The sequence below is a fragment of the Coenobita brevimanus genome, chromosome 19, assembly GCF_032717465.1.
Source record: "Coenobita brevimanus isolate Jiangsu-jjx chromosome 19, ASM3271746v2, whole genome shotgun sequence".
Classification (NCBI taxonomy): domain Eukaryota; kingdom Metazoa; phylum Arthropoda; class Malacostraca; order Decapoda; family Coenobitidae; genus Coenobita; species Coenobita brevimanus.
The window spans coordinates 8,225,330-8,234,983 of NC_136972.1; the positions used below are offsets into that span (position 1 = coordinate 8,225,330).

At 41.8% G+C, this 9,654-nt stretch overlaps 1 non-coding gene and 1 pseudogene across 1 annotated transcript; one reads left to right on the forward strand and one right to left on the reverse strand.

The window, feature by feature from the left end:
* Positions 1–2,635: 2,635 nt before the first annotated feature.
* On the reverse strand, positions 2,636–2,754 carry LOC145391760 (5S ribosomal RNA). The gene has a single exon (XR_013895890.1). It is a non-coding gene; the product is annotated as a 5S ribosomal RNA (ribosomal RNA).
* Positions 2,755–5,529: 2,775 nt separating this feature from the next.
* LOC145391788 (5S ribosomal RNA) lies at positions 5,530–5,648 on the forward strand (annotated as a pseudogene).
* The last annotated feature ends 4,006 nt before the right edge of the window (positions 5,649–9,654 follow it).

The window sequence follows — 9,654 nt, forward strand, 5'->3', positions numbered from 1 at the left end:
CTGTTACGTTATGTCACGTACACCTTCATCCTTTGGGTGTGATGGCGTCAATTTTCGGTTATGATGAATGTCGTGCGTATCTTTAGTTCATCTGGGATACGGTTAATCATTTCTTCCTCACACCAACCTTTGAGTGCAAAAATGAGACCCAATAATGTAACGGAAGAAAGTGCTCAGGAGTGTGCAGTGGCAAGCTTGGCATCGTGTTCAAGTGCTAAGGAGCGTGCAGTGGCAAGTTTGGCATCGTGTTCAAGTGCTTGGTGTTGGAAAACCTTAGAGACAATTGCATAAAATTTTTGAAATTAAGCCGTGCACACGATTTAGTTGTGAACAAGATTGTTGATACATACTTGTGTTTTCTCTGATGTATAAAATCTTTTGCATATGTTCACTCTTCGCTCATGTATATGATTATTATTTTTTTTAACATTTTTCACTCGTCTAGACGACTGGATTTTTCTCTAATGATTAAGACTGCATGTTTATCCTATATCTTTACTCGTGTGAAGATATAAATGTTTATGTTTTCATTCACGTATAAGATTGCATGTTTAATCTATATCTTTACTCGTGTGAGGATGTAATAGTTTATGTTTTCATTTAAGTATATGGTTGCATGTTTGTTCTTTTATCTTTACTCGTGTGAAGATATAACTGTTTGTCTTCATTCACGTATGAGACTGCATATTTATCCTATAAATTTACTCAGAAAAATATAACCGTCTGGAGACGGCTGCAATGAAAATATAAAATACATCACTGGGCTGCAAAGGACTAAAGACGTCATGGTACCCAAGGGGTTTTATGTACGAAAATCTAAGTAAAAATATGTCAAAAATGTACAGACTCTGGTCCTCGGCGATGCTGCAACTTTTTTAAGCTCTTGCAACACGCCAGGAATAAAACTAAAGTTTTTTTTTTTTCTCCCGGGACATTAAACTCCTCCTTAACCTCACACACAACCCATTAAGAAGTAAGGCTGGGAGAGAATTACAACTGTCCTCATCATCATCGTTGTCCTCGTCGACGTCATGATTGATAATGTGCCCTGTTTTCGTGTGACTTTTTTTTGTTCCATACTACGCTACTCTTTAATTTAATTACTTATTTTTATGATGCACAACATCATTTTTAATTTCCTCACCTGTTCTGTTTCTTATTCCTCACCATTGTCTTTGACGCCTTGTTTCCTCCTCGGAACCCCCAGTAGATGATACCATGACAGAACCACCACCAGGCTACTCAGACGCTCCTCTTCCTCTTGCTCACCAGTATGTTTCTCATCTTCCACCTCACATAACGCCTTCCTTCTCCATCATTCTGCATCCTCAATTTCACTGTTATTTTCTTGGTACCCTGTAAGTGTGTATTTTTTGTAAATGCTCTCGCTTTTTTTCCCTTTACTGTCCTCTTCCTACCCTGCTGTTATTAATTTGTCTAAACCAATTTTCAATCATTTTTTTCGTATTCTGTGTGTTCCTTTCATTCTGTATTGTTGTTGTTGTTGTTGTTGTTGTTGTTGTTGTTGTTGTTATTATTATTATTTTATTTTTTTTACAAATTTTCAAACTCACTATTTCTTTCAAGCTTGACTAAAATCTCACGGCGTTAACAGGAACAGACTACTATAGTTGTCCCAATCATGAGAAGGCTAATGGTGCCATTACTAACACTTTTAGGCTGTTGCATTCACTCAGTTAAAGAAAATGCTTGACGTTGGCTGGAACACAGTACCTGACTTATCCTAATCATGAGATGGTTACTGGGTCATCAGGAGGAGGAGGAGGAGGAGGAGGTTGACGAGTTTTATGAGATGGTGAGACACACTGTGAGACAATGTAAAAAACCTGAGATTGTAATCGTTATGGGTGACTTGAACGCCAAAATAGGAGCAGGAAGACAGGATGGGGCTATTCTGCCTCGGGGTGCGGAATGAGAGAGGTGATCAGTGAGTGCAGTGGTGCTGTGCAGAGGGACAAGTAATCATGAATTCGTACTTTCGGCATCATGCAAGACTATTATAGACATGGAAAGGTCCTGGTGAACGAGTAAAAAGCCAAACTGATTACATAACATTCCTTAAAAGATTCAGAAACGCAGTGAAACAATGCAGAACTTACCCTGGTCCAGACTGTGGGCGAGGATGTGACCATGTTCTGGTGGTTGCAGAGCTGAAGGTGAGGATAAAAAGAAGAAAGGAAAGAAGAAAAAAAAAGAACAGCGAAAATCAAGAAGAGACTGGAGTTTGCTACAAAGGGAGGAAGTCAGGTGCACTTTTAAAGTCGAAATGAGGAATAGATATGAAGTTCTGTAGGATGAAGCTGTGCGAGTTGATTGAGGGAAGACTGGAGAAGTTTGCAACGAACGTTGCTGGGAGCGGTGGAGGTGGTTGTGCCGGAGAAGCAGAGGGGAGGGAAACACAGGTAAATGACAGAAGAAATTCTGAAGTTGATGGAAGGGAGAAGACGCTGGAGGGAAAATCAGGAGAGGTATGGGGAGTTGGATAGGGAAAAAAGAGGAAGTCCATCCATTGCCAGACGCCATGTATCCCAAACGGGGTGGCCAAGGGCTTAGAGTTAATTGTTTTACAGAGAGGGGCACTAATCCTCCACCAACCCCACTTGACACGTAGGGATGCCAACAGCATCTGGTGTTCCCAGGTGGTCACCCATCCAAGTACTAACCAGACCCAACGTTGCTTAACTTCGCTGATCGGACGGGAAGCGGTGTACTCAACGTGGTATGGCCGTTGGCAAAGAGAAAGTGCAGGGAGAAAAAAGAAGAATGGTTGAACCGTAGATGCGAGGAGGTGGAGCAGGTTGAGAGGGTGAATTCTCGCCAGATGTACAGTTGGCCGCACTCCCGCGAGGGCCACCTTAGTGTTGTCAACGCTGGCCAAGATAGTAACCGCGAATCATTAGTAGTGAGCTCTGATCGAAGCATTCACAGGACTGAGGGAGGGAGCGGGTTTGAGGTGGGTAGGTCGGTGCCTGTACACGAGAGGCGAGATATGACGATTGTTGAGGCGACAGAAAAGTGTAATATTTATTAAAAGAAATTTTTTTTTTTTTCGGTGTTACTTTTGCCATCATGAAAAGTAAAAAGATCAACTTTAAATATTATACTGCAAAACAAAGATAACCGATCAAGATTCATAATTGTAGACTTTAATCGTATTTTATTTTATTGTCGTTTCCAAGCAATGGACGCTGTAAAATACAGACAAAAACTGCCTGAAAATAATGAATCAGAATGCTGTTTATTAATCACATGTAACAAATGTAAGTAACTTCATCCGGAATGTGGCAGCTGCTGACACCACTGGGACATATCAACATCGCCCATACCTAGCGTTACCTAACATGCAGTTTAAAATCACATCGTTGCGTCATCGCATCGTGGAATTATCAGGGCTCCCATTCACCTTCACATGATAGCAGATTAAATATATATATATCTATCTATCTATCTATATATATATATATATATATATATATATATAGATAGATAGATAGATAGATATATATATATATATATAGAGAGAGAGAGAGAGAGAGAGAGAGAGAGCGAGAGCATTAACTGTGCCACTTTTCACAGCGGTAATAACTTGACAATAAAGGTATTAAAATATATATGATTTGTTACCAGGTATTGTAGATTTATATTATATATAGCTTCCAGCCTTCCACTCATCTGTTTCAGACGTCATCCCTCACCTCTCGTGCATAGGTATCCCCCCACTCTCCTCAAACCCCCTTCCTCCCCCCCAAACTCTCTCTGTACGACTCTCTCTTACTGGCTGTGGATGCTTCGAACGCATCTCTCTACTAGTGTTTCAGAGTAAATATCTTGGCCAGCGTTGACAACGCTGTGGCCCTCGCGGGAGTGCGGCCAGCTGTACAAGAAAATAGAAAAATAAAAGGAAGGAGAAGGCCAAAGAAAGTTCAGCAATTAAGAACAAACAAGGAAAGTAATGTATTGATGGAAACAGAAGAAGTTTTGACAAGATGGGAAGAATATATGATGAAGCTGTATGCCGACACTAGAGGTGACCGACGGAGATGGTGGGGTAGCTGAAGGCACCGCCAGTTTTGAAACAGGAGGTAAAGGAAGCAATCAAATGGATGAGCAGGGGAAAAATTGTAGGAGAAGATGAAGTATCAATTAAAGTGGTGGAGGCAAATGGTGCCTTTGCGGTGCAGAAAGTTACTGACTTGGCGAATATGATATAATTATGACACTGGCTATATTCCAGAAGTGATGAGGGAGCCGGTGTTTATAACAGTTCCAAAGAAAGGAGGGACAGAGGAGTATGAACAACATTGTGCGATAAGTATCATGAGTCAGAAGGGAAAAATAGTTCTCAGAGTGATCCGAAACAGAATAAAATAAAAGAAAGACAGAAACGTAGAGCAAGAGAAATATGGGTTCAGAAAGGGTAAAGGGACCATTGATACAATCTTTTCCTTGAGAATGATTACGAATGGGCGGGGGAAATACATGAATATATACTGTATATATATATATATATATATATATATATATATATATATAGATATATATATATATATATATATATATATATATATATATTATGCAAGGAACAAGGAACCAAAGGCCTGGAGCCCGCAAACTGTTCCTTCCAAGAAAAAAACAAAACAAAAACAATACAAGAGAGCCAAATTCAAGATCCGTTCATTTCGAAATGCCTGGACACACTGCGTTTAAAATACTGGAGATCATAGGAACTAGGAAATACAGACAGAGGGAGACAGTTCCAGAGCTGACCTGTTGCATAAATGAAGGACTGGGAGTATCGGTTAACTCTTGCATTAGAGAGTTGGACAGAAATGGGATGAGAGTTTGCTGCTAGACCGGTGCTACGCGCCCGTCGTAGAGATGGAGAGATGCATGCAGACAGTTCAGAGAAGCAATGACCAATGAAGTAGCGATAGAAAAGAGATAAAGATGCAACAGTGCACCGAAGAGACAGGGGTTGTAGGAAGCCAGTAAGAGGAGGAGAGTTAATGAGATGAAAAGACTTTGACTCCATCCTATTGAGAAGAGCTGTAAATGGGCAGCCTCCCCACACATGAGAGTTGTACCCTACACAGGGGCGAATAAAACCCGTGTATAAAGTCAACAACTGTGCAGGGGTAAGGAAGGTACGGAGTCGGCTTAGCACACCCAATCTCTTTGAAGCAGATTTTACAGAAGATGTAATATGATCTTTCCAAGATAAGTCCCGAGTGAATGACACCCCAAACATGCTCAAGGATGATGAATGATTGAGCTGGATATTATAAGTGGGTACACCTATGGAAGATTTTGTCGGCGCTGATTGGTGTAAGAACTGATGCATTAAAAACAAATTATTTTTACCCCAGTCAGAGATACGAGCCAAGTCAGACATTAGGTGTGCCATTGCCTCATCCCTTGTTTGTTGAAGTAACTGCTGAGATGGACGTTGTGGGAACCGGATGGAAAGGTGAAGGGTGGAATCATCAGCGTACAAGCAGGCAGGGTTAGATGTACAGCCATACCACGTTGAGTGCACAGCTTCTCGTCCGATCAGTGAAGTTAAGCAACGTTGGGTCTGGTTAGTACTTGGATGGGTGACTGCCTGGGAACACCAGATACTGTTGGCGTAATGTTTTTTTGGGGGGCGGTGGCTCGGTCGGTAGAGAGGTGGGCTGCAGTCCTAAAGGACCCCGGTTCAAATCCCTGCTGGGGCAGGGAACAGTTTAAGGTTCTGAATCTCATAAAATCAGACTTTACTGATCTACCAGAAGACCCGCCGACATGTCGTAAAAATACACCCACTAATACCAATACACCAGTCCTGTATGAGACAGCCCTAAGCATGTATTCAATATGGACGGTGGGTGTCAGCGCCGAAGTGGTGACATGTAGAGGTGTATGGTATGTAGGAGGACTACTGGGCCTTGGGAACAGACTGTGAAGCTTATGCCCAGAGTCGGACACATAAAAAAAAAAAAAAAAAAAAAAGCTTAGAAGGTCATTAATGAATAAAAGGAAGAGAGCTGGTGATAGGACAGAGCCCAGAGGAACACCACTGTTGATAGATCTATGAGAATAACGATGGCCGTCTACAACAGGAGCTATAGAACGACCAGAATGGAAGCTATAGATAAATGCACAGACAGAAGGATAGAAACTGTAAGAGGGCAGTTTGGAAATTATAGATTTATGCCAGGCTCGATCGAAAGCCTTTGAGATGTCAAGTGCAATGGCAAAGCTTTCGCCAAAGTCCCGAAAGGAGGATGGTCAGGAGTCTGAAAGGTAGGTGAGAAGATCGCCAGTGGAGCGTCCCTGACGGAACCCATACTGACGATCAGAAGGAAGGTTGTGAATGGAAAGATGCTTAAATTTTTTCTGTTAACAATTGACTTGAAAATTTTGAGACACAGGATGTTAAAGCAATAGTACGATAGTTAGAGGGTAGGGAATGGTCACCCTTCTTTGAGACTGACTGAATAAGAGCAAACTCCCAGGAAGAAGGAAAGGTAGAAGCAGATAGACAAAGGCGAAAGAGTTTACCGAGCAGGATGTAAGCACAGAAGCTTAGTTCTTGAGGACAACAGGAGGGACTCCATCAGGCCCATATGCCTTGTTAGTATTGAGGAAAGTGATGGCAGAAAATCTATCTATCTATCTATTGCCAGACGCCTCAATCCCGTTTGGGGTGGCCACAAACAAATCGCCTCCAAGTCGCCCTGTCCCCCGCCATTTCACTCCCCTGCTCCCAACTCACACCCCCCTCTCTCATATACTTCTCCACCCCATCTCTCCATCTCATCCTCGGCCTCCCCCTCCCTCTTTCCCCCTCCACCTCACTCACATACACTCTCTTCGTCAGTCTTTCACCCTCCATCCTCTCCACATGGCCAAACCACCTCAGTGTGTTCCTCATAACGCTTCCTATCACATCCACATCAACACCACAACGCTCCTTTATATCCTCATTCGTCAGCCTGTCTCTCCATGTGACTCCACAGGCTCCTCTTAAATAACTAATTTCCACTGCTCTCACTCTTGACTTGTGTCCTTCCAACAACGTCCAAGCTTCACTTCCGTACGTTAGAGTTGGTATCACAATACTGTCATGTAGTAACTTTTTCACTTCCATGCTCACTTCCCTGTTTCTTATCACTGCTTTCAAAGAACCAGCAACCTTTCTTCCCTGCTGTACCCTTTCAAGCACTTCACCCTCCAAACCTCCATCCTTACTCATCACACTACCCAAGTACTTAAACATACTCACATTTTCCAATTCCTCACCATCCAACCTCGCTGCACATTCACTGACTTCACCTCTCTCAAAGACCATCACTTTACTCTTCCCTACATTCACCTTTAGATTCCGTTTCTTACACACTCTCTCAAACTCATCCACCAAGCCTTGCAGCTCCCCTTCGTCTTCACTCAAAAACACAGTATCATCTGCAAACAACAGTACAGGGAGTTTCCAAACACTATCCTCTCTCACCAGGGCCAGAAAATACATCAGCTAAAGAAATTTTAATGTCAGCCATGAGGATGTCAGAGGAGGGAAGTGATGGAGAAATAGCACCCGACTCCTCTAAGGTGGAATTGGAGGAGAAAGTCTGAGCGAAGATATCTGCTTTATCAGTAGAAGAAATAGCTACAGATCCATCAGAGTAGAAGACATAGGGGAAGGATGATAAGGTAAAGTTGTTAGAAAGGTTTATGGTAAGGTGCCAGAAGGAGCGGGAAGAATTCAAGTTAGAGGGTTGAAAGCATTTAGTACGGATGAAATTATTTTTAGCAGTGCGAAGAACAGACTTAGCACGATTCCTCTCAGAAACATAAAAAAGTTGTGATTCAGGGGTTGGTTGGCTTTGGTACCTTTTATAAGCCCTCACCTTGCTGTGAACAGCACTAGAACATGCATGATTAAACCATGGGTTTCTTGCATTAATCAAAGGATATGAGAAGGGAAAGAATGCTTCCCTGCCCTAGAGAATAACCTCCGTAGATTTTGAAAAAGCATTTGACACAGTGAGGCATGAAGAAATATATGGTAAATATTTTACATGAGATAGGGGAGGATGGTAAAGATATTAGGTTGATAACAAATCTGTAATGGAGTAAAAGGGCAGCGGTGAAAATAGGAGATGAGAAGACAGACTGGGCTGATATTCAGAGAGGAGTGAAGCAGGGGTGTGTCCTGTCTCCAGATTTGTTTTCCTTGTTTGGGCAGAAGTGTATGCATGATCTGGAGGACGTGGCAGGACTAATCACTGGAAGAAGAAATGAGAGTAATATTTGTTGCGCAGATGACACGGTTTTGTTGGCGGGTTTGGAGGAAAATTTCCAGGGATTGGGAAACGAGCTGCAGGAATCATGCGAGAAAAGTGGTTTGAAGATGAATGCTAAGAAAACTGAGGTTATGGGAATAACGAAGGGAAGAGAGAGAATGAGAGTAGTAGTGAATGTACGAGGGGGACATATAAAGCAAGTACTGTAGAAAGTTTTAGATACTCAGGGACTCTAATATCTGACGCTGCAGATTGTGAAAAAGGGAATAAAAAGAAGAACTGCAAAGGCAAAAGCAACTTTGGAAAAATAAAAAAGATTTTAACCATTATAAGTACAAGCATGTAATACTGCAAGAATAAGGATATTAACATGTTTCATATGGTCAATTTTGATGTATGGAAGCGAAACATGGACAATAAAGAAGAACATGAAGAAGAAAATAGAGGCTTTGAAAATGTGGTTTTTATGAAGAATGTTAAGAATTACTTGGACAGCTCGAGTAACAAATGACAAAGTACTGAGAAGGGCAGAAATAGAAAGAGAAATTATGAAATTCATAAGAAGGGGGCAGCTGAACTTTGTTGGACACATACGTAGAGCTAAGGGGCTTGAGAGCAACTCTTTGCTGGGAAGAGTGGAGGGAACAAGAGCAAGGGGAAGGCAGAGATTAAAGTTTATGGGCAGTCTTTTGGATTATAGTGACAGAGGATGGAGAATGGTGGGCCAGCTCAGGATGGCGGAGGAAAGGCATAGATGACGCTCCATGGTCGCCGACGTCACCTGACTGGCTCTCCGGTAAAATATAATGGTAAAGGTAACCCTGTAAGTGTGCATTTTTGGTATATATCCCCGCCTTCTTTCCTTTCCTGTCCTCTTCCTACCTTGCTGTTAATACTTTGTCTAAACTAATATTTAATAATTTTGACGTATTCTGTGTGTTCCTTCTTTTTCTGCATTATTATCATTATTATTATTATTATTATTATTATTATTAATTTCTAACTCACTATATATATCTCTCAAGCTTGAATAAAATCTCATAGCATTAACTGGAACAGACTACAAAAGTTGTCCCGGTCACGAGAAGGTTAATGGTGCCATTACTAACACTTTTAGGCTGTTGCATTCACTCTGTTAAATAAAATGTCTGACACTGGCTGGAACACAGTACTTGAATTATCCTAATCATGATATTTAACGGGGACAGAACTCACTCAGGCTCCACTGACTCACTCAGCTGAACACAATGGTGGATTATAGAAGAGTTGTCCCCACAACGAGAGTTAATGGTGTCAGTATTAATACTGCCAGGCTCCTACGACTTAAGCTTGTCTAGCGTTTGCTGGAATA